Raw genomic sequence first — 7,981 nt, 5'->3', positions numbered from 1 at the left:
CAGGCTCTGGAACATCTAACAGCATTTGTATAGCTCATCTTTTCAGGCTGGATTTAATAAAGATTTGGGGGATGAAGACAGTTAGGAAGAAATTGAACTATTTATGAAATACATTTTTTTAAATTGGTAAATTATTCCAATTAGCAAAGTGGTTAATAATGCTGGCTTTTAGGCTGAATTTTTCAATTTGTGAAGCTTCAAGGCTAGGAGCCTGCCAGGTGAATAAGAAACGGTCAGGGCTTCTCCCTGAAATTGACTGGGGCTGTGGTCAAAATGTAATAGGATGCTTCTGTGTCATTCCCTTTTGCAAAGATGTCGCTACAGACAGAACTTTAGGAAAACTTTATTTCATTCATCTTAAATTGTCTCCTTGGAGGCTTCTGAAATGCTTAAATTCAGCGGTCCCCAAATTTGCTACCCATTGGAATCACCTGGGCATCTTTCAAAACTACTGATGCCTGGCTCCCATCTCCCGATATTGTAATTTACCAGGTATGGGCTGCAAACCAGGCATGGTTTTGTTAAGCTTTTTATATATACATGGGTTGTAAGAAATAATACAGAGAGATTCCTTATATTCTTTATGTTACCCCATGGTAACATCTTCCAAAACGGTTATACAATATCACAACCACCTTATTGACATTGATACATGCAAGATCTGGAACATTTCCATCACTACCAGGATCCTTCCCTCTTGTTGGCCTTTTATAACCACACCCACCTCCCCACCCACTCCAACCCCCTCCTTAACCTCTTGGCAACCACTCATCTATTCTCTATTTCAATAATTTTGTCATTTCAAGGATATGATATGCATAATTCTCTGGAGATTCAGCCAGGCTGTTGCAGGTATCAGTATTTAGTTCCTTTTTATTGCTGAGTAGTGCTTCAGGGTGTGGATGTACCACAGTTTGTTTAACCATCTGGATTGTTTTCAGGTTTTGACTATTAGGAATAAACTGCTATAAACATTAGTATGTACATACTTTTGTGTAAACATGCATTGTCATTTCTCTGGGATAAATGTCCAGGAGTGGAATTGTTGGGTTATATGGTTAGTGCATGTTTAGTTTTTCAAGGAAATGCTGAACTATTTTTCCAGAGGGGCTGAACCATTTTTACATTCCTAACAGCAATGTATATGAGTGATTCCATTTCTCTGCATCTTCACCAGCATTTGGTGTTGTCGGTCTTTTATATTTTAGTGTAGTGATAGCACGTTGTGGTTTTAACTTACATTTCCCTAAGGGCTAATGAAACACCTTTTCATGTGCTTATTTGCCACCATTTGGTGAAATGTCTATTCATGTCTTTTGCCCATTTTCTAGTTAGAGTATTTAGTTTTTACTCTTGAGTTTGAGAGTTCTCTATATATTCTAGATGCTAGTCCTTGGTCACATTTGTGGTTTGCAAATGTTTTCTCCCATCTGTAACTTGTCTTTTCATGCTTCTGGTGGAGTCTTTCCATAGAGCAAAAGTTTTAAATTTTGATGCAGTCTAATTTATCATTGTTTTATGGGTTGCGCTTGACATTATTCAAGGACTATCTAGCATTATGCACTAAACAGACATTTGGTCAAATCATCAGAGTCTCTCACTACAAAAAGCTTTCATGTTAAAACTTTCCATCCAGATGAAGATGTTCCCTTCTGTTGTCTTGTTTAGGTGTGTTGACTTTTGAAAGATGTATGTGGTTTCAGAGAAACCCCATGGACATACAGATAGACTTAAAACTTCCAAAGATGTGAACTTCAAGACTACTATTGCTTATCAGATCTTGTCCTTGACATTCTAGACAGGCTTCTTTCAAAGAAAGCTCTTTACTCATGGGGATAAGGGAGTTGATGGATAAAAGAGAAATTTCTGGACTGTCACACAGAGGCAATACAACTCCCACCACATAAATAGTTCATTGTATAAAGAAGAAAAGAACTGTTGTCATGATGGGAAGAGGTCAGGAAAAGGCTCAGATGTCCCAAACAGAATTAAAACTCATTCATTTGAATGGAATTACTACTCATTCATTTGAAAAATAAAATAGGGGGATTTAAGCACAGTCCATGGGGATTATGAATTATGGTCAGTGTGTCCCTTTATTTAGAATGTTTGGGGAGGAAGAACTTTTGTATAGTCGGAGGAGTGTTTCCAGTTACTAGAGATTTTCAAGAAGACCCTGGACCACCACATAGCAGGGGTGTTGGAGAGGCGAGTCAGACACTAGAAAGTAAGATATACAAGGTGAGCTTTGAGAACCTATCTAATCCTAGTGTCTCTGGCATCATGACCTTTCTCCAGCGCAAGATTCAGAATATCCTGGAAAGGAAGAATATAGGTAGGACTGATCCCAAGAAATATAGGCAAAGCACCAGGAAGAAGCCAGACAACTGGAGGAGAGACTTATCTAAAAGTTGGATTTATGGAGCTGGAAAAGACTTTGGCAGGCAGCTATCTTGCTCTTGATAAAGAGATGGAGGGAGAAACTGTATTAGTCAGATAGGCTAGACTATGATGCACTAATAAACCATGAAATCTCAGTGGCTTAACATAAGAAAACTTTATTGCTCCCTTGTGCAAACTCCTGGTCAGGCATCTCCTTCAAGTGATGACTCAGTGATCCAGGTTACTTCCATCTTCTTGCATGTCCTTTCAACACATGGCCTGTAAGGTCCATGGGAAAAGGGAAGAGGATTGAGGAAAGGCACCTGGCCACTTTAGACATCCAAGCCCTGAGTATTCCATTCATCACTTCCACTCACATCCGTTAGGCAGAATGCATCCATCCCACAGCCAATCCAACTGCAAAGCAGGCTGGGAAACAGGACCACACAGGTATCAGTGGCACACCTATAGTTTCTGCCACAGGAAGCCAAAACCTAGAGGGATGCCATGATTTCATTATGACCATTCTGTTAATGTTGACAGAACTAAGATCAGATTCTAGATAGGATGATCTAGAGGGTTAAATGTAGTATATGATGAAGCCTTCTATGGCTGGATCCTGGTCATTCCAAGATTCTTTTCTGCCCCTTCCCACTTGGCAGCTAGAACCTCAACAAAACAGAACTGTTTGTAGTTCCCAGTGCCTGCTTTGCTCCTGCAGCCCCTTACTTGTGTGTGAATACCTTCTACTTCTTCACCTACCTCCTCTTTGCCTACTTATTCTTTAAGACTTAAGCATCTGTGCTTCCAGGAAGCTGATCTCAATCTTCTGATGCCCTGCTCTCCAGGTTGGGTTAGGTATCCTTCGTGCATCTACAGTATCCTGTCCACCTCTAACATCACAGTTACTAACGGTTATGTCATTATCAATTTTTTATTCTATTTCCTGCCCTAGGTTGTGTGCTTCTTGTAAGTGAAGGACATTATTAAAATTGTAATAATTAAAAAATTTTTTGACATACAGCAAATCTGACTTTTTGTGTACAGTTTATGAAGTTTAACAATTGTATGTATTTATTAGAGTTGAGATTTTCCTGGTTCTTGGTATGCTGAATAATTTTGGATTGAATCCTGGACACTTTGAAATTATGTATGAGACTCTGAGTCTTGTCTGAATCCTGTAAAATGTTGACATTTCTGTTTTAGCAGGCAATCAACCTAATTGGTTTCAGGCTTCAAGGTCTGACCAACTTGCTGTGGGAGGTGTTTGCAATATGAGTTCTGTTTTCAAAGCCTTTGCAGGGCTCTTCTGATCTATCTGGTGTGTACACCACCTAGTGGCCAGTCTGACGGTGGGCGGTGATCTCTCCCGTGGTTTATTTCTCAGTCTCCCATAGACTCTTCATGGTCAGATTCACACATACACAGCTTGGGAATAAGCCCAAATTCTTAAACAACTTGAGCAGCACCCCAAGCTGCCTCCTCTCTGAGATCTTTTGAGATCTCCCTGGTGCTCTCTGGTTCCCCGAAGTGTTCCTTTTTGACCCTCATCTGCTATGCATTTCCCTTAGCTGTGCCCATGTCTGGAGCTGTTGGGGTCACTAAGTGAGAGTGAGATAGACCCCCATCCCCAGTTTTTTTTTAGTTTGGATATTAAGATCAATAATGCCACACATACAACAATAGGGCATGAAAAGGTTTATTATTCACATTCTGGAGAGAGCAGGGAGAGCTCCCAAGCTGGTCTGAAAATGGCTTGAGAGAGCCAGGAAAGGAGGCCGGCTTGGTGTTTGTGATGCTGGGGGATGAGGCTGGGGTGAGTTCCTGGAGCTGGAGCTCCATGGTTTGAGCCGCCTGCTAGTTACAAGGGAGTATCTGAGCTTTCTATCAGTTTTGCCCAGATGTGTGACAGAAGGGGAAGGGGGAGTGGTAAGGCTTGAGAGCTATGAGCAATTGAACATCAAGAAGAGAATCAGATCCATCGTTACAAGGGCCAAATGGCGGGAAGACAGAAAAAAGCAACAGGCGTTTGTGCTATTCTCTTGGGCCAGTTCTTCTGATTGGAGAGGAAGATTCCTCTCCCTCAGAGTTTTTAGGTACCTGTGGGCCATCACAGTCTAGGTCGTGTGAGAGATTAAGGAAAAGAAAAAGAAGGAAAAAGAAAAATGGGGAATTTTCCCCATTCTCTCTGAATGTCAGGAGACCTCTTTCTCACTCCTTGTGTCAGAACTAGATGGCGTCTCCTGGAGCCTTCATTCTCCATCCTTGCCAAGGTTCACCTTTAGGTCTGGGGCTGCCCTGAGGCAAGGCCAGGCCAGGGGATACCAGAGGGAAAAAAAGTGTCAGACTCACCACCAGTACAGTGGTACTTCAAATTCTGGTCTTGTCTCCAATCCACCTGCTACTATTTACTTTTCATTGCAAATACCTGCTCCGTGTATTCCATCCAGGTTTTATAGCTGCATTCAGTGGAAGACACAGGGCTGCCTACCCCATCTGACATAGAACCAGAATCTACCTAATTTCATTTTACTCACCTGGGCCTAGCACAGGGCCTGGCATATGGAAGAGACTTAACAGATTTTCATTGAATGAACAAAGTGAACGGATGAATGAATGAGTGAACAAATCAGTCATATGATTTATTTACAAATAACACAGAAATACTCATGTTTCCAAAGAACAAATTTCTGATGACCATTCCATGGTCAATTCTCTCTTCTCTTCCTGGGAGAGTGAGGCATACAGAACAGATCTAGCCTGAGTTTATTTAAAAAATAATTTTTCTTGTTGAAGCTTTAAATCAGATAAGTATTTCTAAAACCAAAGTTGCTACCTCTTTGGAAAGGGTTTGGGTTGCATAGGTTTCAATGAACTTTCTTAAACTCTTTTACCTGTTCTAGGATTAAAAGAAAATAAAATGAAATTGATGAGGTACTTCCTTTAGTTGCACGTGTTTACAGCCTAATTACCACCTAAACAGGCTGAACGGTAAGTTTAAAAAAACTCTGCAGAGCTCTATGGCCCATTCATCTATCTGCATATAAATTATTGGAATCCATTTACAATCACAATGCAAGAAACCCCCAGGTTCTTGAATAGCAGGCTCTTTTATTTCTGCCTCTTTAATCCTAGGCTGCTCTGACCCTTGCCGGCAACAGAATTTAGCTGGTGAGTTCAACATGAAATCGACTAGGGTTCATCTTTTCCATTCTTGAAGTTGGCTTGACAGGGACCACAGGAGTCAATGGGACCTCTGTGCGTGGATGGGATTCCCAGGAGAGTCAGGAAGGGACGGATGATTCATGAGATAAAGCATCCCAAAGGGACTCCGCTTCCCTTTTAATTTTGTGCCCGTGTGAGGAATTTTGAAAACTGATGCTGCTGAAGACAAAATTCCCATCATGAGCTAAACAGGATCCCTGACAGAGAGGAAACACAAGCTTCTGAGAACCAGGACCCAGTTCTCTTTACATAGAGGCCACACCGGTGGAGAAGGGCACCCAGCCAAGTAGGGTGCACACTCTTTCAAGTGAGTTGAGGACTTGACCCCCTTCTGAAGTCCCTTTTTTCACTCCGTCTGATTCCATAAGAACAAATCAGTAATCTGCTCTGAGTGATCAAATGCCATTTCTCTCCGAGTCTGCTTTTCTCTGCTTCCTTTTTGTTCTGTGTGGCTGCTTTGGGTTTTTGAATGGCTTTTTCTGTCCTGATTTATCACAGGTATGAATTGCATCCATATCAGGAGTTCTCTCTTATGGCAGGTTTGGCACCAAACTGAGAAGTTAAAACCCTTCCTAAGTCAAATCCACTTCCAGGGAGCTCCAGGGAACTATCCATGCACTTTGGATGTAGTGGTTTTGGTTTTATCTGAGTTTTGTATAATTTGCTGCAACCTGGAACATACTTGATTATATAAGAATTTTTATCGACATGGGGCTGGTCTGGCCACAGAATCCACTCCCTGCCCCCACCCTGCAGTCTCAAAAGCCCAGCAACCTGCTGGGGTGCATCCTCCAGATGGGCTGCCATTTAGTCTAAGCTGACTCCTTGAGAAGGGCTCCTGCAGGTGGACTTTCTTCCTCTGAAGACCCGGCCCCCTTAGGGGGATCTCCCCGCCGCCACAACTTTCCGGTTGCTCCCTGGGAATGTTTGTTCTTTCGTTTATATATGGATCCGGCTAATGGAAAGAGAATGTGACAGATAGTCTATGTTTAGGATTTTTCTTCCTTTATTTCTCCTCTCCTCCCGAATGCAGAGAAAGGCAGATTAGCATCATAAATACGTCTTCACCGCAGGTATTGTGTGTCCCTCCAATTTTCTTTTGTTTTAGAGATTTTCCCCTCTTGTAAAAACTGTACAAGTAAAGCATGTTTGTTGCAGAAAAATTAGAAATAAAAAGAAAAAAGAAACATCCCATTTTTTTTTCCATTAAAATATCAGGCTGAGGTCACTTCCCTCCTTCCAGTCTTTCTGACTTATCTCCTGCTCACTTTCATCGAGTACTGATCTTGCCTTGCCTGGGGATGGCGCCCCTAGCAACCAACATTGTTTTATTCCTAAACCACTGTAGCGAAGGTGCTTTAAGGAAAGTGTTCTCCCACATTAAGTACAAAAGGAACATGTATCCATGATAAAACAAAATATTGTAATGAACAGTTTAAACAGCTCTCTTATAAGGAAGCTTCGAAGTGTGCCACGACGCTGCTTCTTAGGTTGGCTTCCTCTGACCAGCCTTGGTCCTGATATTTCTTGACCCTGGGTGATTTGTCTCTTGAGGGTAGTGTCCAGAGTTCCCTTCTTAGACCCTCTGAATGTTGGTTCCTTGTCAGGCTGACCAGGCTCTCAGCTCCCAGTCTGTAAGAGGATGCCTTTTCTTGCACATTCTTCTTCTTTTTTTTTTTTAATGGGCTTAAATAAATTTATCTATATTCAAAATAAATTATTTTTTATAAAAATTTTTATTGGAGTGTAGTTGATTTACAATGTTACGTTAGTTTCAGATGTACAGCAAAGTGAATCAGTTATACATATACATATGTCCACTCTTTTTTTAGATTCTTTTCCATATAGGCCATTACAGAGTATTGAGTAGAGTTCCCTGTGCTATACAGTAGGTTCTTATTAGTTATCTATTTTATATATAGTAGTGTGTATATGTCAATCCCAATCTCCCAGTTTATCCCTCCCCTTCTTGTATATTCTTAACCCCACGTCTCTATAAACTCCTTTTCCCATTTTTGGGGGCAAGTGTATCAGGTATGAACCTCAACTTATAAATTCAGGAAAGTAGACATTTAATATTCTTTTTTCTGTAAACCAACTTATTTTCTACTTCAAACCTCCATTTCATCTGATGGCAGGAGTTTAGTCTGTCAAAGTGGGCTTTATACACACGCACATATCCACCTAGTCTGGGTCACCATCTATCTATGCTGGCCTCCCCCCTATTATGCCTGCTCCTACCTGGCCTTTGGACTGTTCTGGTCACTGCTAAGTGATCCCTGACCCAAGGCCCCCCCAGTTCCAGCTTGCTGTCAGCTCAACTTCTTACTACTTTGAGTGCAAAGGATGGGTCTTCTTTTCCCACGTGGTGCTG

This window comes from Phocoena phocoena, chromosome 10 (genome assembly GCF_963924675.1).
Source record: "Phocoena phocoena chromosome 10, mPhoPho1.1, whole genome shotgun sequence".
In the NCBI taxonomy this organism is placed as follows: domain Eukaryota; kingdom Metazoa; phylum Chordata; class Mammalia; order Artiodactyla; family Phocoenidae; genus Phocoena; species Phocoena phocoena.
The sequence above is the reverse complement of the archived record's forward strand: the minus strand, read 5'-3'. Positions refer to the sequence as shown.